Source organism: Symphalangus syndactylus, chromosome 9, assembly GCF_028878055.3.
Source record: "Symphalangus syndactylus isolate Jambi chromosome 9, NHGRI_mSymSyn1-v2.1_pri, whole genome shotgun sequence".
Lineage (NCBI taxonomy): Eukaryota > Metazoa > Chordata > Mammalia > Primates > Hylobatidae > Symphalangus > Symphalangus syndactylus.
Window position 1 is genome coordinate 23,752,643 of NC_072431.2, and position 21,385 is coordinate 23,774,027.

General features: G+C 36.5%; 1 long non-coding RNA gene across 1 annotated transcript in view; it reads left to right on the forward strand.

Moving 5' to 3' along the window:
- The first annotated feature begins 1,109 nt into the window (after positions 1-1,109).
- Positions 1,110-21,385, forward strand: part of LOC129489259 (uncharacterized) — a 65,885-nt gene continuing 45,609 nt past the window's right edge. The window contains exons 1-2 of the long non-coding RNA XR_010122457.1: positions 1,110-1,468; positions 2,541-2,623. This is a non-coding gene — a long non-coding RNA (uncharacterized lncRNA). The remainder of the gene's footprint in view (positions 1,469-2,540; positions 2,624-21,385) is intronic.

Here is a 21,385-nt window from a genome sequence, read left to right on the forward strand (position 1 = left end):
AAACCTCCATAGTTTGGAGCTATGGATAGTGAATCATAGTTAATGATAACTCTTTAGAATACTTTGTAAATGCTTTTGAAGCTTATTTAAAAAATAAGCATAGCACCATAAATAAGGAGATACCCACATCACTTTATATATCTTGAATTTGCAATAATGTTTTTATTACTATTCTCATGCTTCAAGGTCTCCTTCCTTCTACATTCTTTTACAAAATAATTTTAAATTTGTTTTGCTATATTGCAGATAATTTCTGTGCTTAATACCTTTGTGATAGGACTTGGAACTGAACCATTGACTCCAACTTCTAGGGTTGTGTTTTTGGTGTTAGACATCTGTCGTTATTTGGATGTTCGAGGTGGAAAAGTCTTGGGCAATCATTATTTAATTAACTCAGCTTAGTTAGGCTGGTATTTTTCAAACCTCCTCTTCAACATATGAGATTATCTGATATTTGGCGTGATGATATCTCGCCAAAGCTCCTGCCTTTAGCTCCTTCTTCACCCTCAGTTCCCTTGAGAGCTAACAAATACAGGAACACAATTCGAACTTCGGAGTTTATTTTCTTTCAGCTTTAGCTATCTTAAAACTTCATTGCTAAATCCTTTATTAATTCTTAACCAGTTTCTTTACTTTTCCTTCTAAGTTCCAAGTTCTTCTTTTTCTGATATTCGCCTTAGGAATGGCTTCAGTTTGAGCATATATTGAAATTTCTATGGTTTCTAGAAAGATACACTGAAATCCAGATTTATTAGAATTCCACATAAGGATTATTTGTGGTAGGCAGTAGTACCATGTCCCACATTAACAATGATATCATTGGCATTTCTAGCTTTTAGAATTCTAGGTATTGTTTTCTACTTCATTTTACTTTTAATTATTTCCAATTTTTTATGCCAATTACCTTTATAATCAGAAAAAATTCCTAAAATATAGCAATCAGTTATGGTGTCTTGGAACTGGCTCTTATTGGTTCAGGAGAGCAGATAATGTGCATCTTTCCCCAACTTCCTGTTCAGTGACCTCATGTTGGTATTATGACATCAGCAAAGGTGGGAACATTTACACCATGGAAACTGGCAACACTAAAATTCAGGGTTTTGATTTTAGAGAATCTGCTTACCAGCACTCTATAGGCAAGCAGCATCTCTACATAACCTGAAATAGTAGTCAGTTGATTCTATAAACAGCAACTATAAACACATAAATATAGGAGGTGGGGCATGGCTGCCTTCATACATCACTAATTTTGGCAAAACCCAGCCTTTGAGAGCTTGGTGAACGCCTTACGGAAAATGAAAACATTAAATTGCTGGCTGGTCGGAAGTGAATTCTGGGATGGGAAGAACAATTGCAGCTCTCAATTCTTTGGCTTGCAGTAAACAAGGCCACAAAGGGCCTGAGAATTATTTTATTCCTTACATAGGAAGACATCTTACTAGCCTTACTGAGGGCTAACCAAGAAATGGTAAGTTTATGTTTTAGCTGCATTTGAAATTTGGGTTACATATAAGTGTTGTGAATCACTGGAATGTGTGACAAAGTTAGTCACCTAAAGTCTTCTTTGGTGACTTTTCAGAGACCAGAATTTTTTTGAGGTGCGGGTTGGGGGTGGGGAGTTGGTTTTATTTTTCCTGAAGACAGAAGGAAAATTACATGGTATTTTCATAATTTCTTTTAAATTTCTTGTAAGAATTACATTCAACTAAAAATAGTGGGGGAAGTGTTACTTTCAATCAGAGTTACTGGGTCTTACTATAGTGCTTTTCTCACCATGATAGTGTCAGGGAATGAGACTGCTGCTGAGGATGCATTATTACTATTCACAGCAATATTTAAAGACACAAAAATAGAAATGTTGATATTCTGCTTTAATGCACAAATCAAAGCAATTGGAAATTGCTTAAGTGGGCCAGTTTTAAATTTTTTAAATGCAAAAGACTTCTAACCAATACCAAGCAAGAAATGTGCTAGAAACTAATTGGAATATTGTGTTCAAAAGTGATTTTAGTTGGGGTTCAATTGGGCTCAATTAAACAGACATTTGTGATGCATTTTAAAAAAATATGGTGGCCACTGCTTTGGAAATTAGAGAATATTAGGAAGACACACAGTGTTGGCTCTCAGTGTTGACCTCAAAGTAGTCAAAGCATAGTTGGAGGGGCTGTCACATAAGCAGAAAAACCATCATTGTTAGACCGACCCAAATCCCAACAACATTAGATCCATGTGATTTTATAAAGTATGCTTGGTTGCCTAAGCTCTCAGAACCCTAAAATAGCCCCTTGCCTTGTTGTCTGCTGTAGTCATGTGATAATTAATACACTGAAAACTATTTTTACATGACAAAATAGCCAGTCAATTGAGGAAAACCAATCCGGTTATATCATACAATGAAAAGAAAAATTACTTAAATTGGTTGTTTTGTAAAATTCAAAGAGAACAATGAATTATTTTAATAAAATGTTTGTTAGAATTCGTCACAGTGTTTGCATAATTGCTTTTTTGATTTTGTACCGGCTGTTTGATGTAATGAATAGAATGAACCTCAGAGTCTTGAAAATACTGCCACTATGAAACTGTGAAAAAGGAGACAGCAAAATAGACTTGTCGTCCTATGCAGGTAAAAGAAAATAGTGGCTTATGGGTGTGATGAGCACAACTAATTTGAAATTATCTAGACAGGAGGAATCATGGCTACGCTTTGCTTCCACATTATTTTAGTTTTAGGAAGGTGAGACTATAGCATTGAGGACATTATTGGCATACTGAGAAGAATTCCACTTCTGTACACCTAAATTGTTATCTGGAAGAAAATGCTAGTTTAGAAAATATGAATTTATTTTTTGACATAGTTATGAAAAAGGCCTTTTAGTTGTTTTCTTTAGATAGGTTGTTATATTCAAAATATTCTTTTCAAATTCTATTGAGTTTTACGTGATCAGTATAGTAATTAATAGAACCTTAGTCTCTTAAGTAGGCAACAGAGTAAAGAAACCATTTTAAAAAGGAACCAGAGACACAAAAGGATAAATAATTTTCAAAAGAAAGCAAAATATCATCTAAGAAGTAAATTGTGATCTGTCTTGATCAGATTCTTCAATGGCCTGCATTGTGAGGTTCTTTAATGTCCAAGAACTCCTTCTAATGGCTTCCTGATCTATACAGAAGCCACCTGAGACAGACAATTTTAAAAGATGATAAGGTTCTATACAATAAGCTAGTTTCATTCCTTTTGAAAAATGGTATATGAATAAACCAGATCAACAGAGACTCTCAAATCTCGCTTTAGATACTACTTCTACTTTGCTCCTTTTCTTCTACCTTGGTACCTTTAAGTAAAGTGTGTGGGAAAAACCACCCCCTAGAAGTTTCAGGCTTTCTCTCCCAGTTTTTTCTAATCTGTTCTTGATTGTAAGAATTAATAAGGAGCAAAATGAACAAAAGCTAGGTCCCAGAAAAGAAGGCAAGAGCCAGAACAATCAACAAACCTATGAGTCTTACCCAAAAAATGAGAGACTTGTCTTCAACAGTTGAGGGAATAAACAAAGTCTTAAGCCTGTAGCAGTATAGTTCACCCCATGGCAGAACATCAGCAATGCCTAGGTCTAAATTGAAATGACCTACTCATGACAACAAAGTGTTTTTGATACAATACCCACGAAGGCTTTAGGGGTAGAATAGCATTTTAAATTGAAGAAGGTATCAGTTTCAATATCTCTTTCAGAAAGTCTTTTGATGGCGTATTGTGTAGGTGTGCTATGGATGTAAAGATATAAATTAAGTTCCTTCTGAGTTCAATTAATTAGTTTTATAGGGAGAACTTAGAGTTATTTAAAAAGAAGGCCTTGGGTTTTTTTTTTTTTTTTGGTGTTCGGTGCAGGTGATATTTATTAACAAGTAGGCTGTGTATAAAGAATATGTTTGTATGCATGCAAAGTGGTATTTTATTGAAGAATGCAAGGTAGGTTGTCATGGAGATTAAAAGCCTTGAAGTGCTATTCACTGGTGTTAGTTATGGTTGCTGGGCACTAGGATATTAGGTTCTGGCACCCTGAATGTTTCATTGTTGTAATAATAATTACACTTTTATCTTCACTGTAAGGGCTATTCACGTAGGATAAATAAATACAGACACATGAACAAATCTAACTTAAAGGTAAATATAGCAACCCTATGACCCATCCCAGTGCAAAATTATGTAGCTGTAGTTACTACACCATCAAAATGCTTGATTTTCATTGAGGGTCACTGAAGCTGTTTACAAGATGAATTTACAAAATGCACAAAGTCTACACTTACATTAAAAAGCAGCAGAAGAATGAAAGCTATTGACCGTTAGTGTAGTCACTGGTAAATATAAAGGTTTCCTTTAGAAGCAGAGGAAACAAATGAAAAGCTTGTAATATGTTTTGCTAGCATTTTCTTGAAATACTGTATTTATATGAGATTTCAAACCTGACTTTCAGGTATGTAAAGCATAAAGTGATTTTTTTCTGGTGTTCTTTTCTCTTCCATGATTAGATGAAATGATCTTGACAAGTTTACCTTAGTGAGAAACTATGTATTTTCTATATAAAGAGACTACTTATGCTTGGCAGAATCAGTATGGACATTTTCTTAACCAATAAATTAATAGAAAGAGTTGCAATATAGAAAACTATACAACATACACAATATAACATTGAAATTTGCAGCAGTAAGTAATGTGGTTTTCAAAACTGCCTTAAGTGATGATTAACTAGAATTATATATATTTATATTTAAACTGACACCACAGAATTCTTTGAAGTCTTGACAGATATGTGGAATATTTAAATGTAGTAATTGCAGTTGCTAAACCTCCTGGGATTAACCTGCTGGAGAGATAGTGACATCTTATACAGAGAAAAATGATTTGTACTGTGGGGGAAAAGCTGAAAATGAAGCAATCCATGTGTGTCTTATATTCTTATATAACTCTTTGGAAAAGAAGTTTATTGTAACTAATGAATTGGTAATATTCTGTAATAATCCACCATGTGAACAATTATATAATTTGTATAAATGTAGGCATATAATTTAGTTTTTTCAACACTGATTTTAGGTTTCATAATATAGCACAGTTTACAAAAAGTAAAACAGACTGAGAAGTAGATCAGCACTGGATTAATGTTAATGGTAGGAATCTTGGATTTTTGCTTGAAGGTAGGTTCCATATTACTTTATCTTCTAGAAATGGGGAATGTTGTAACGGTACTTCTCAGTTCATTTTAGGAAATGTTTGTTAAATGCCTTTATGCTTCAAGCACATTTTGTTGAACTTAATTGAAGTCAAGGGGTAAAAACATTAACAGAGAGAGTGGTGATATATTTTTATCAAATAAAATTATTTTAAAATAAGTCACATTGTTACCATATTATCTGTAGATAGAAGACAGATTAATTATAGGGATTGTCTGTTGCCCCTGATGTTCAGAACTTCTGATGAAGTACTTTGAGTTGCATCTATATAACATAATCAAATAGCCATAACTTGAGCTTCAGAATCAATTTTAACGAACTTGGCAAGATACAAATCTCTGTGTGTAAGAGTAGAGCGAGAAGATTTCAGCGAGTCTCTGGGTATACGCTTTCCAAATCTAGACTTCTCTGGGCTTCTAAATAACAAATTGTATCTTAAAAGTACCTGAGATAGGCCGGGCACGGTGGCTCACGCCTGTAATCCCAGCACTTTGGGAGGCCGAGGCGAGCGGATCACGAGGTCAAGAGATCGAGACCATCCTGGCTAACATGGTGAAACCCCGTCTCTACTAAAAATACAAAAAATTAGCCGGGCGAGGTGGCGGGCGCCTGTAGTCCCAGCTACGCGGGAGGCTGAGGCAGGAGAATGGCGTGAACCCCGGGGGGCGGAGCCTGCAGTGAGCCGAGATCGTGCCACTGCACTCCAACCTGAGCGACAGTGAGACTCCATCTCAAAAAAAAAAAAAAAAGTACCTGAGATAGTGGGACAATCTGTTTTCGCAGTGGGGTAAATTGAGGTAGATATTTAGTAGAAGTGTGCATTGTATAACAGTTGTACACTAGGGAGAGAAGATATTGAACTGAGAAACACACATTTTAATGACAACTGTGCTACTAGACAATTGAGTGATTTAAAATCATTTGTTCATTCCACTGGGGGAACAATGGTGACCCACCAGACAATGGGAATTTCTTTAGCATGGCTGCTAATACTGCCAGTGGAGAAAAAGAGTAATTCTTCACTTAACAGCCTAAGACTTGGCTTTCCATACCACTCTGCTCCCAGACTCCCTACACAGTAGTGGCTTCCTTCCTAAGGATAGAGCAATACCATCCTCATGAAACTTACAGCTGAGCAGGAGAAGACAGGCATTGAATAAGTCATTATAAGTGTGAGAAATCTTATAAAAGGAAGTCCAGGATTCACTAATTGTATATGTTTACTTGAAAGTCGCTGCGGATGGAATATTTGGCACTACTGAGATGACTCCAAAATAGCTTTATCTCTCATCTCAGCCTCTTTTCGGAGGTATAGACCTATATCCCCAATTACATGCTTGCATTTTTAACCTAAATGGAATTGGCTCCTATAACTCAACTTATCCAAATCCAAATTCATCATCTCCTTATCAAAACAGCATCTCTTTCTAACTCTTCCACTTATTTTAGTGGCCCTGTCCTTTTCCCGGCCACAGCAGATCTGAGATCCATCTTTCATTCATTCCTTTGTTTTCCACATATTAAAGATTCTATTTTGATAATGTCTCTTCTGTCTGATTAATTTTTTTCAATCCCTGCACTCACCAGGCATTGGTCTTTCAAGCAAATTAAACATGGTCATTCGCTTCTTTATTCAACAAATATTTCAATGCCTATTATAGACTATGTCCTGTGCTATGGATATAGTAGTAAGTAAAATGGCCATCATCCTGCTTTCACAGAGTTTATGGGGTCATAGATGAGGCAGATATTAAATGAATAACCCTATTCATTTAATAAATGAATATACATGCTATGAAGGGAAAGTATAGGTGCTATAGAGTGCCAAGCAGAAAGATAATGTAGATACCTGATATATTTTGGGGATGAAAGTGGGGCAATCTTGTCTGAGGCCTATGGAATAAGTAGGAGTTAGAGGAGGAGTAGGAAGAAAATATTCCAAGTAGAGGGAAGAAGTCTTACAAAGTTTCCATTTCTAGAGAGAGTGTGGAGCCTTTGAAGCTGGAGAGGAAAGCAGAAGTTGGATTGTGTAAGGCATCATCAGCCTTTTTAAGGAGTTCAGATTTTATTTCAAATGGGATGGGAAGCCATTTATGGGGTTTCAGCAAGGGAATGGAGCTAAGATGTATTTGAGATACATATAGAAAGTAGAATGAGCAGAACTTGTTGAAAGAATGTATATGAAGAAATAGAGGAGGTGCTAGATTTCTGACAAGAGCAACCAGGTAGATAGATGTGCCATTTGGTGAGACAGAGAACACAGGTTTGGAAGGCAGGATAATGAGTTCAGTTCGGGACATGTTTGAGGAAAGTATGATAGCCAAGTGATGTTCAGAAGGTAACTGGTTATATATGAACATGTTCCTGCTGTCAAGGATAGAGCCACCCGCCTAACAGATGTTAAGATATTTATAATAACTACACAACAAGATAGATTATCATTATGCCACACTAAATTGATGACTCAGGAAAAACCTCATGGAGAAGGTGACATTTGAGAGGGCCTTGAGAGAATGATAGAATTTTGACAAATGCTCCTTTGTTTTCTACATTTAAGAATGATGCACTAAAGTGCTGATAGGATGCTCTAACTTTTGAAGTTGGTGTGTACTGACTGGTGTAGGATTGTAGGGGCTGCATTGGCCTTTTTGTGAGGGTGTCTTAAATTCCAGCAACTATAGATTTTTCTTTTGGGCTTGTCTTCCTTCCAATTTCTTCCCTTGAAACAAGGTATAAACTTGGCTGCCAGTGTTTTGGGAGTCATACGAGAGAAGAGAGCTCTGGGCTTTACCATCCAATATGTGGATTTTTAGTCATTTTTTGTTTTAATTATAGCACCTCTGCCCTTAGCTGTATCTGATGACCCAAGACCAGAGTTCTTTAGATTTAATCTCACCAGAGAATAATTTCTGCCAGGGTGGGAAAAATGAACTCACTTGCTGGTTGGAAGAGGGGGTCTGGGACTCTCATTGCTATTTATAATTTCTTTCAACAAATTCTTCAGTCTATAGCCTTGCCCTCTACCATTCCAAGGTGCTTCTAATTCCCAGGCTTGAGAAGATATAAACCGGTTTGCCTCTTATTGGCTTCATTCTCCAGCCTCAAGTTTATGCTTTCTCTGGCCTGCCAAATCAGTACCATCATCCATCTATATATGCTTTTCAGCTTCCAAATTTGTATCTAGTGATGTGTTCTGTTCTGTTTGTCTTTGCAGGCTTTCTTCACTGTCATTCAGGAGGGATTAGAAATAAACTTGTGTTTAATCTGTCATGTATAATAGTAATGCAATTTCTAAAAAGTGCCTGACTATAATGATTTTAAGTACTGGAAGATAATAGCTTAATAAAGTACATAATCTAATTTCCTCCTATAATTTCGTAATTCTTATTGTAAAGAAATACTCCATAAACTCAGACAGTATTTTGAGCTTCAATTATTTTACAATTGTTTTAGTGCTTAGTGCCTTACGTTTCTTCAGGCATCCTTTTTCTAAGTCCATTTACATCAGATAATTGCTAAATTAATAAAAATGTATTTACATAAAACTTTTTAGAGAACGGGCTTACTATGTTAAAAAGAAAAGCTAAAGCTATTAGAAACAAAAGGCACAAGGACAAAAATGGCTATATTTAATTAATATTAAAGTTGTGAAATCAACTGGCAAAAAGTAATGAAACTGAGAATTTATGTTGGTACTATGGATTTAAGTATAACCTGAGCCTGAGGACTTAAAATGGTGGCATCAGGTAATATAGCTGATGGGATAGTCCAAGAATGACTTCTCAAAATCTCAAGTTAATGACAGCTTTCAGGAAATAATGGAAGATTCTGTGTCTTTTTTTTCTTCTCTCCATTGTTTCTTCTATATTACCAAATCTACAGATTATTTCTTCATACCTTTGTAATTAAATTTTATGAAACACAGAACAAACTAAGACTTTCATAAAATTTTCCTTTTTAAAAAATATTTTATAGTCACAAACTCCCATTAGTAAAGATAGGCTATTCATTTGTCCATTCGTTCAAGAAATATTTTTTAAGCACTATTCTTTTTTTTTTTTTTTTTTTTGGGACAGAGTCTCACTCTGTTGCCCAGGCTGGAGTGCAGTGGCACAATCTCAGCTCACTGCAACCTCCGCCTTCCGGGTTCAAGTGATTCTATTTGCCTCAGCCTCCTGAGTAGCTGGGATTATAGGCACCTGCCATCATGCCTGGCTAATTTTTGTATTTTTGTAGAGATGGGGTTTCACCATGGTGGCCAGGCTGTTCTTGAACTCCTGACCTCAGGTAATCCACCCACCTTGGCCTCCCAAAGTGCTGGGATTACAGATGTGAGCCACTGTGCCTGGCCTTGAGCACTATTCTATTTGGCACATTAGGAGGTTCCCGCAGATACAATGATGAGCAAAGGGAAATATGGTCCATGTTGTCAGGTAGCTTTTAGTCAAGGGGAGGAGACAGATATTAATTAACTAAGCCTACTAATCAAATAAATTGAGATAAATGTCCTCCTGGATAGACACAAGTTTTATTGGCAGGTGTGTAATGAAAGAGTCTCACCTGCACTGGAGGGATGGGGAAAAAGAAATGACAGTTGAGTTCTTAATGCCAATTTAACTAAGCTGAAAGGATGCCAACTTAACAGTGGGATGGTGGGAACAGTATGTACTCATGTAGTAGGAAGGAGTACTAAATATTCAAGGAACAGTGTTGAGACAAGGTCAGTGTGGGCAGGAATTAAGGAGGACCATGACTGGGCTGGAGAAGTAAAAATAATCAGATTGCAGAATCATGGGAAGCCTGCAATACTGGAAGTGGGAATTTCACTTAAATGTAAGTGAAAATTTTTTTCCAAACAGTAGTACTTACATGAGAAATATTAAAACTGACTGCTGTGTTTCATCACAGATGATTCCACCAGGTCAAGCTAATAAAGGAGCATGAATTTGAGTGACCGGGGGGCCCATAGGATATCAGATCCTTATTGAATCTAACTGAAGACTCTTTCATGACCAATGAACAATGGAACTCACTTGTTTTAACCAACTATGTAAACAACAATGGAATCTTTAGCCAATGCAGAGTGCTAGTTTTCAATGCTTAATTAACACAAACACCATAACTCTCCCTTTCTGACACTTAAACATTTCTGTGTTTCCCCTGCTCAGTGAACTACCTGTGAATTTTTCGCTTGTAGGTGTTTCCTTGCTTGGCAAGAAATATTTACCTCTTAATGTGTTTAGCTTAAATGTTTTCATTTTTTTTGATAGCAAAGTATGGGGATATATATCATATCACATTTGAATCAAGAAAGTCCTGTCTGGCTGTAGTTTGGAGAATGGCTTGAAGAATGAATCAGTGGATTCCAGGAGACAAGTTAGATTACTGCAGTAGTCCAGGCCAGCATGATAATGGCTTACTCCAGAATGATGGTGGTGGAGACAGACAGTGATGGGCACATTTGAGAGATATCCAGGAGATGAATTCACAGGAGTTGGTAGTGGATTGGATATGGGGGTTGAGAGGTACCACAAATGACTTGTGGGCTTGAAGGGATGTTGATGTCAGTCAACAAAGTAGGGAATCCTAAAAGAGGTCCAGACGGAGAGTGGGGAAAGGGAAGATTAGGAGTTCGATGTCGCTTTGTTTATTACCTTCCAAATTGTTTGTATGGGAATCAGAAGCTTTAAAAAGAAGAATTGTAAACAGAAATAGTTTTTATGTGTATCATATTTCAGAGTCATTAGAGCTACAGTTTTTCTTATATATAAGTACTCTTGGTTTATTTGTTATGTATCTCACTAGATTTTCTTTGGGCAATCCTATTGGCATTTTCCGTTTATACCAATTGCAGTCATTTCAAATTTCATTTTAAAGGAAGTTATGTATAAAGGTGTTGTGCAGTTTGCTGTAGATCATTTATGCAGAGTGGAGCATAGAGAGTTCAATTCAAAAATAAGGCCAAAAAGGAAAGTCTTCCTTACACTGGTGCATTGCAATGTGTAAATTTGGTATGGATGAATGTAACTGTCGAAATCAAATACAGGCATGGGGAAATACTACCTATTGCTCACTTAGCATTGATTTTTAGTAATAGCAGGTTTAGCTAAAAATCTGTGATCAATGGACTGTTACAACTAAATAGTCTCTTTCATTTCCAAGGGAGGAGAAGAAACCCTGAATATTTTCTGGAAATAGTTTTCTTTTATTATTAAAGCAATATGCTTTCAATATAGAAAAACATAGAAAACAACATTTTTGATTCTGGAATATCTCTGTATTTTTTTTCAGATACATGCCAGCAAGGCTTTTTGCTTGCTTGCTTTTTTTTTTTTTTTTTTTTTTTAAGATATACAGGGAATAGGAAACACAAAAAATTTAAACAGAATCTCTAGTCCTAGCTGTGACCCACAATTCCAGTTGTTTAAAAAAAAATAATTCTCAACTAGATTATCTACACCACCAGAATATAACTAGATTAAGAGTAAAATAACATGCTTAAATATGTTATATCCCTCCCTCAATATATCACTGATTTTTGAGAGACAGGATCTTGCTCTGTTGCCCAGGCTCGAGTGCAGTGGTGTGATCATAGCTCTTTGCAACCTTGAACTCTTTGGCTCAAGTTATCCCCACTGCCTCAGCCCCACAAGTAGCTAGGACTACAGGGGCATGCCACCATACCAAGCTGATGTTTTTTTTTTTTTCTTTTCTAAGTTTTTTGTAGAGACAAGGTCTCACTATGTTACCAAGGCTGGTCTTGAACTCCTGGCTTCAAGTGATCTTCCTGCCTCAGCTTCCCAAAGCACTGAGATTACAGGTGTGAACCACTGTGTCTGGCGCCGCCACTGATTTTTAAGTAGCTAAAGATGGTCAGATATTTTTGTAAACCTCTAATGTATTCTTTTGTGAGATTGGCCCCACTCTTTAAAAAAAAAAACTTTTTGTTCCTATTTTATATCATTTGTCACCTTATCTGTTTAAGTATATTTATTCTGTTTATTTTATATTCTTGTCATGTCTACTTCAATATTTTCACTTAAGTTGGTGTGTGTCATTCATGTTGTTGACTTTTATTGTAATAGGTGATCTCCTTAGGTGTCTAGATAATCTGGCCTTTGAGTTCATGTCCTTTTTTTTTTTTTTTTTGAGTTGGAATCATGCTCTGTCACCCAGGCTGGAATGCAGTGGCATGATCTTGGCTCACTGCAACCTCTGCCGGGTTCAAGCAATTCTCCTGCCTCAGCCTCCTGAGTAGCTGGGACTACAGGTGCGTGCCACCACACCCGGCTAATTTTTGTATTTTTAGTAGAGACGGGGTTTCACCATGCTGGCCAGGCTAGTCTTGAACTCCTGACCTCAGGTGATCCACCTGCCTTGGCCTCCCAAAGTGCTGGGATTACAGGTGTGAGCCACTTTTTTTTTTTCTTTTTTTTCTTTTTGAGACAGTCTTGCTCTGTTGCCCAGGCTGGAATGCAGTGATGTGATCTCGGCTCACTGCAACCTCTGCCTCCTGGATTCCAGCAATTCTCCTCCCTCAGCCTCCAGAGAAGCTGGAATTACAGGCATGCACCATGCTGCTGGGCTATTTTTTGTATTTTTAGTAGAGATGGGGTTTCATGATGTTGGCCAGGCTGGTCTTGAACTCCTGACCTCAAGTGATCTGCCTGCCTCGGCCTCCCAAAGTGCTGGGATTACAGGTGTGAGCCACTGCGCCTAGCCTTGAACTCATGTTCTTTTGAGGGAGAATGAGCTACCTTGTCTGTGGAAGGACCAAAGGTCATTCTGTGATGTTTCAGCAGAGTTTGGGGAGAGAAGTGTTGAGCCCTATGGTGGAAAGCCCTGGGAACTACAGGCCTCTTGTTGACCACACCCCTGCATTCCAGCCTGGGCAACAGAGCAAGACTCTGTCTCAAAAAAAAAAAAAAAAAAAAAAGTGGCTCATGCCTGTAATCTTAAATTACCTCATACAGTTGGCACTCCATATCTGCAGGTTTCACATCTGTGGATATGACCAATTGTGGATCAAAAATATTTGGAAAAAAAAAACAATAAAAATAACACAATAAAAAATAATATAAAATTTAAAAACAGTAAGTAAAAACAACTATTTGCTTAGCATTTCCATTGTATTAGGTATTGTAAGTAACCTAGAGATGATTTAAAGTATATGAGAGGATGTGTATAGGTCAGATAAAAATAGTGTTAATTTTAATGCGAGGCACTTGAGCATTTGAGGATTTTGGTGTCCATGGGGTTTTGGAACCAATTCCCTAGAATATAGAGTATGTCTGTAATCCCTTTTTCCTGAGAGGGGGAAACTGATGGCTCAAAATGACCCTGGAACTATTCCGAAGTCAGGCATTAGTTTATTGAAGTAACTAGGCCCTGTCCAATTTGCAACTAGTAGTCAATTGACTTTTATACAGCAAATGCAATACCAGTTGTTGGGGGCCACAGTTAATATGTTTTTTGCTATAAACACCCATATGGTGCTTTAAATAATATTGTAACATTTTGGGGCCACTTGTCAAGAATGGTCTGGTGCCAGGCAATAAATATGTGTATCAAAACCATTAGGTCTTTCTAAAGCAAAATAATTTGTGGTGCAGTCTGTAGTGTGTCTTACTTGCGAGTAAAAGTGAGATTACTTTAAAAGTGAGATTACTTCCAAATACACAGCTTTAGTTTCCTAGTTTTCTTTAACGTTTTACATCTGTGTAATTTGGTTATAAAATCTAGCTATCACAATAGGTCCTCAAGTATTTGGTGGAGACAGGAACCTCCCTTTCCTAATACAATGTAATAGGGCATTTTAGATTTCTGGGTTTCTGGCCTGTTGTGGTATTTGCCATCTAAAGTTCCTTAATTATTAGTTGAGTTCAATTACCCACTAAACCAATGCTTTATTACGAAGAATTGGTACCAAGGGAAGCTGGGTGGCTTCCAAAGGAAAATGTCTGCAAATCCAATAGTCAGAGTGGTTTTGGCTTAGCCAGTTCATACATAAATTGGAACTGGGTGACTAGAAATGTAAAAAATGACATTGAATACAGCTTTGTAGGTAACATAAAGATAGACTTAAGACCAGCAAAAGAAGAAATTACTAGGAAAATAGAGCCAAAGAATGTGTATTAAAGTAGGCAGTCACTGGTCTTGTTCAATGGCTTTTGGGTGGAGGCTATTGACATATCAGGTAGACATTTATTTGGTTCAAAGATTTTGGGCAAAGCCATCTCCTGAAGACTGTCTACTTTTGTAGGGTTTCTGAGAATCTTTAGCTTGAGATTTCTGGTTGGGACAGTCTTTTAGTGATTCAAGGATGATTATTCCCTTTTTCATTGAGAGACATGAATCTAAGAATCAGTCGTTTGGAGTTTTACTGCTATGTTAGAACATGATGGAGTCTTTACTTTGGAGTTTAAGGGCTGTCTTTCTCTCATGTTTCTTCTAGGAATTAGGTCTTTAAGTTTTATGTTATGCAAAGATTGTCTAGGAAAATATTGAAGAAGGGTTGCTGACAAATGTTGATGATAAGACTGAGTATATTGCACAAATCTCTTTCAGTATTTAGTTATGCCTGTTTGCAATAGTGTGTAGAGTTAGAGATGGTATTCTTAGATTCATGGGACAATATATCAATAATTTGTAAGGAGAGAGTCAGTGAATCCAAGGAGTTGATTTCATTGTCTTTAAAGCCAATAAAAATACTTTAGATTATGAAAGTTCAAATGTCTTAAGAACTATCCTAATCTGAATTGCAGAATTCCATTTATTCTTTCTGCCTTTCTAAAAGATTGGGAGTAAGTGAAGGTTATAAGGAAGTAACAGAGCTTTGCAAAATAATTTAATATTAGTCCTAGTAAAATGGGCTGTCCTGTCACTTGAGATAAATGTTGGCATCCCCCAAGTTGGGAACACAAAATGAAGTAATTTTTTGCTACTCTAAGAGCCACAACTCTCTGGTAAGGATTATTTCAATCCATCTTTAATATGTAAAGAATGACCAGAATATATTCAAAACCCATTTCAGGAAGTTGTATGAAAATCATTTGGAGATGTCCATAGAGAATAGGGGTTTGGGCTGTTGCATGTTCTATTTTTTCAGAACTATACCAGGATTGTGATAGTGACAAATAACTTATGCATCACTGGCATACTCAGAATGTTATTGATGTTTTCCCCACTACTGTTAATTGAGTATAGCAGGCAATTTTGTTCTAATCATGCTGGGCAATTTAATATAAAAATTTTATAAAGTTTAGTTTTAGAACTTCTGGTGCCACCAGGGGATCATCCTGAGAGTTATCCTTGAACTCTTCAACGGATTCATCGTTTTTTTTTTTTGTTTACAGGGTTGAATTAGAGTCCAACATATTTATTTTTTAATTTTATTTTTAAAGAGCAGTTTTAGGTTCACAGTAAAATTGAGAGGAAGTACAGCAATTTTCCGTATACTCCTGCCTGCACATATGCATAGCCTCCCCCATTATCAACATCCATCACCAAAGAGTACATTTGTTGCAATTGATGAACCTACATTGTCACATCATAGTCGTTTGAAGTCCATATTTTACCTTAGAGTTCACATTCTATGGGTTTGGACAAATGTATAGTGACATATAGTCATCATTAAAGTATCATACAGACTATTTTTCACTGCCCTAAAAAGACTCTGTGCTTCACCTACTCATCCCTTCGCCCCAGCCCTGGCAGCAACTGATCGTTTTACTGTTGCCATAGTTTTGCCTTTTCCAGAATGTCATATAATTGGAATCATGCAGTATGTAGTCTTTTCAGATTGACTTCTTTCACTTAGTAATATGCATGTCTTTTGTAAGAAGCTTCCTGCATATCTTTTGTAGTTTGATACCTCATTTATTTTTATTGTTGAATAGTATTTTATCTTCCGAGTGCACCACAGTTTGTTTACCCATTTACCTACTTGAAAGACATCTTGGTTGCTTCCAAGTTTTGACAATTATGAATACATCTGCCATAAAGATCCATGTGTAAGTTTTTGTATGAACATAAGTTTTCAACTCCTTTGGGCAAATATCAAGGAGTGCAATTGCTGCATGGTATGGTAACAGTATGTTTAGTTTTATAAGAAACTGCCAAACTGTCTTCCAAAGTAGGCTGTACCATTTTGCATTCCTACTGGCAATGGATGAGCACTCCTGTTGTCCATATCCCCACTAGCATTTGGTGGTGTCAGTATCCTGGATATTGGCCATTCTAATAGGTGTGTAGTGGTATCCCATTGTTGCTTTAATTTGCATTTCCCTAATGAAATATGATGTGGAGCCTCTTTTCATGTGCTTATTTGACATCTATACACCTTTTTTTTTTTTTTTTTTGGGATAGAGTCTCACTCTGTCTCTCAGGCTGGAGTGCAGTAGTGGGATATCGGCTCACTGCAACCTCCGACTCCCTGGTTCAAGCTATTCTCCTGCCTCAGCCTCCCAAGTAGCTGGGATTACGGGCACGCACCACAATGCCCAGCTAATTTTTTTTGTATTTTTAGTAGAGATGGGGTTTCACCATGTTGGCCAAGATGGTCTCGATCTCCTGACGTCGTGAGCTGCCCGCCTCAGCCTCCCAAAGTGTTGGGATTACAGGTGTGAGCCACCGCGCCCGGCTTGATATCTATACATCTTTTTTGGTGATATGTCTGTTTGGGTATTTGGTTGATTTTTAAATTGGGTTATTTATTTTCTTATTCTTGAGTTTTAAGAGTTATTTTTACATTTTAGATAACAATTCTTTATCATACGTGTCTCTTGCAAATATTTTCTCCTAGTTTGTGGCTTGCCTTTTCACTCTCTTGACCTTGTCTTTTGAAGAATAGAAGTTTTTAATTTTAATGAATTAACGTATCAATGCTTTCTTTTATGGATCTTGCCTTTGGTGTTGTATCTAAAAAGTCATCACTATACCCAAGGTCATCTAGCTGTTCTAGACATTCATTTTTTTTGCATGTGGATGTCCAGTTGTTTCAGCATCATTTGTTGAGAAAATTGTCTTTTCAATCTATTTTGTTGCTATTGCTCCTTTGTCAAAACTCAGTAGACTATATTTATGTGGGTCTATTTCTGGGCTCTCTATTATATATCACTGTTTGTCTATATCCACAACATGAATTGCTGGGATTTTGATTGGAATTGCCTTGAATCTATAGATCAAGTTGGGAAGAAGTGATATCTTGACAATATTGAGTTTTCTTACCCATGAACATGGACTATCTCTCAATTTATTTAGTTCTTTGATTTTGTTCATCAGAGTTTTATAGTTTTCCTCATATAGATCTGTACTTTTTTTTAGGTTTATACCTAATTGTTTTATTTTTGGGGGACGTTAATGTAAATAGTATTGTGTTTTTATTTCAAATTCCATTTGTTCATTGCTGGTATACAAGGGTATACCAAAGTTGCTGGATACTTTTGTATAGTACCGTTTCAGGAACTGGAGGCTTGAGTCAAATGTATTTTTACAAGAAATGCTTTGGGTGAGTCTCCAAAAAAACCTTCTCCAACATCTACTGCTTTTATTAACAACTTGGGTTACCTATGAAATTTAGGGTCCTTAAGTTACTCTTAGGGTCTTCCCATTTTATTTTTTGCATAATTTTTTTTGCATGTAAGTTTCTCACAAAATGTGAACCAATTGCTATAGATTTGGGAGCTCTGGAGTTTATGTTCCTAAAATCATACTAAATTCTTCTATAAACTTCTATCTGTATTAGTCCATTTTCACACTGCTATAAAGATACTGCCTGAGACAGGGTAATTTATAAACAAAAGAGGTTTAATTGACTCAGTTCTGCATGGCTGGGGAGGCCTCAGGAAACTTACAATCATGGTGGAAAGCAAAAGGGAAGCAAGGCACATCTTACATAGTGGCAGGCAAAAGAGAAGAGCAAAGTGGGAACTACCAAACACTTTTAAAACCATCAGCTCTCATGAGAACTCACTCGCTAACCCAAGAACAGCATGGAGGAAGCCATCCCCATGATCCAATTGCCTCTCACTTGGTCCCTCCCTCCACACCTGGGGATTACAATTCGAGAAGAGATTTGGGTGGGGACACAGAGCCAAACCATACCACTCCTTATCTTATCTAGACTCTGGGAATTCTTTAACAATGACTCTTCACTTAAATGATACCAGAACTTATATTCAACCATTAGGGGTTTTTCTATTCTGCAGGATGTTTAATTTTATGAGTTAATTTAGCTTTGGGTGCTACTGGGTGGCTAGAAAGGAAGGGAGGCAGATCAGGAGGAGTTACAGGAACAGAAGGAAATGTAGAAGCATAAGATGGATAAGAATAGTAAAGGTTATTCACTTCAAATTAAGATTTGGGGTATCTTGAAGAGAGCTAGTTTTAATTTTTTTCAAGTTTTTATTTTCTCTTGGCCAAAGAATCTCTTTATAAAGCAATTTTGCCATCTGAATTTCTTTGGCATACTTCCTCATGTCAATAAAACCATGCAGACCACTGTACTGTTTTTTTTTGTTCTATGATACCCTTCAAATGAATAATTTTGTTCATATCTAAGCTCACCAACATGGCTACTATAAATTCTATATTGTGAAATTATGTTACTTGGAAAGACAAGCAGAAGAATTTGAGATGTGGCATAAATACACGTGAGAAGGAGGAGTCCAGCTCGGGGTAGGTAGGGACATAGATTTCGACGGAGATTAAGCTATGGGGGTCTGGGAACAGTCTGCTCATGCACTTTGTGAATTGGATCTCTAGCCTAATGGTTGTGCCATCTCCAGCTGCAAACTCAACTTATTTGTAGTTCTCAGTGGATGAAAAGATTTAGAGAGGAAATAGCTCTCAGAGCCAGAATCTCAGGGACAACACAGGACAGAGGAAAGGTCTCATGATGTTTTGATAATTGACCCAGAACACAGTTTGCCCAAAAGACACCAGTCTGAGAAGAAACCTTTTGAAAATCTGCATTTCCAGAATGGCTCAATGGTCTTATCATGGGCCTATCATTGGGAAGAGAACTTCCTCTCACAGATGCACAACAACAATAAAAAATAAGGACAGATAGAATTAAATAGTAATATTGTTAGTAATTGTCAGGTTTTCACTAAGAATAAAAGTTTTGTAAATCTTATCAGATAATAAAATAATTCCTAGAAAAGAATTTTGTATTTTAGGAGTCAAAATAAACTCATCATGTGGGGAGGTTAAAAAATAAAATAAAATAAAATAAATTGAAGCTCAAACCTAAAGTACACTTATCTCACTACTGTTGTCATGGAGATATATGAGGAAGAGTTCCAAGTGGCCTTTGAGGAACACTCTGTTCTTTGTGGAGAGCCTTAAGCCACTGCAGTGAGCAGGTCTTGGTCATATACTGGGGGAAACTCCAAGACTGCTGAATGCTAGCTTCCTGAAAATACCATCAAAATACCCTGCTGATAAAACAAAGCCAAGCTTATTGTTTACTGCAGTATGAGAGATCACTATCTTAACAGTCTTAGTGATATCTCTGAGAAGGAAGAGTAAGAGTAGCATATTTATGAAGTTTTGAGAATTTGAGTTAAAATTCATCTTATAATGCTTAAGATTAGGCAGAATTCATGATATGATAGTTTCGAATGTGAAGGTTTCAAATCAAATCTTAAAGAGTAAACTGTCATTTGAGGAGCTTAATTAAGCTATCAACTATCTTGAGAAATGGGTATTTACTCTAATAATGGTAAGTTGAGTAGTCTAGTGGTCAGATAAATGAAATTTTGGGAAGTTCCTGAAACAAGAAATGGTTATTGCAATTTTAATCTTTCTTGGCAAGAACTTCCTACAATAGCAAATTTATGTTAATGCAGACAGTTGAATAGTAACATCATGTTGTAGACAGTAAGTTGTGGAGATGGTTTCAGTTGTCAATACTTCCCCCCAACATACACACATTTTATTTCCTGTTGAAACTTTGGAAATTTAGGTTCAGGAGCCATATGAAATGTTGCATCAGTTTGCAAAGTTCTTTCTGTTTGCGGTGACACTTTTTCGCTTAGTTGACTTAGAATTTGCTTTATTCTGTTGTCAGTTGGGATTTATTTTGCAAAATGAAATTAAAATGCCAACAGAGAATTTAAAGTGCATAATGGCCTCTAAAAACGAGAACATTTAGCCACAATCAACATAACTTTTTCCATTTTAAGTCATGGTCAAAATTGGAAAGAAAAATTTACAAGTATGATTTCTTTTTTTTCCTCCCAGCAGGCATTATTAAATATAGAAAGCTTAAAATTTCAGAAACAGTCTATGTTAACATGATTTAAATAAAATCTTCTGTTAAGATCATTTAAAAAAATAGAAATCTGGGGTAATCTTAGTGCTATATTTTCATTGTACACTTTTAAAAAATATTCTTTTGCCACATTCAAAATCAGTTAAAAAATTGCAGAGCATACTTATTTTTTGCTTCCAGATGATTTGTTGAAAATAACATCTTTTGATTTTAAAAGCAAAGAAATTCTTATTATAACATTTTAGAAAATTTAGAAAAGTACAAATAAGAAAGGAAAATTTGTACAAATTACTACTTTCTAGAGACAGTCACTGTATTCATTTTCTAGACTGTGTGATAAATCAACACAAACTTAGCAGCTTAAAACAACAGCACACGTTGATTATTTCACAGTTTCTGTAGGTCAGAATTCCTGGGACAGTATGACTGAATAATTCTGTGCTTCTAGATCTCACCAGGCTGCAGTCAAAGTGTTGACTGTGTTGTGTTCTTATCTGGAGGCTTGTCTAGGAAAAAATATGCTTCCAAACTCATTCAGGTTGTTGGCAGAATTCACTTCTCTGCAGCTGTGTGACTGAGGGCTCTGTTTTCTTACTGACCACTGGCAGGAAAGGCCACAGTTCCTTGCCACATGACAGCTTGAATTTTCAAGCCAGTATGATAATCTCTCTCTCCAGTCTGCATCCATCACCTTGCTATATTCTATTGGTTAGAAGCAAGTCATCAGTTCTGTCTTCACTCAAGGGTAGGGGATTATACAAGGGCTTGACTCGTTGAAGATCGGTTTCTGGTGTTCACCACAGCCACTTTATTTTTCATGGGGAGGTGTACCCTTCCATGCTTTGTCCATGATTGCATAAATACAGTATATTATAAATATAGTAT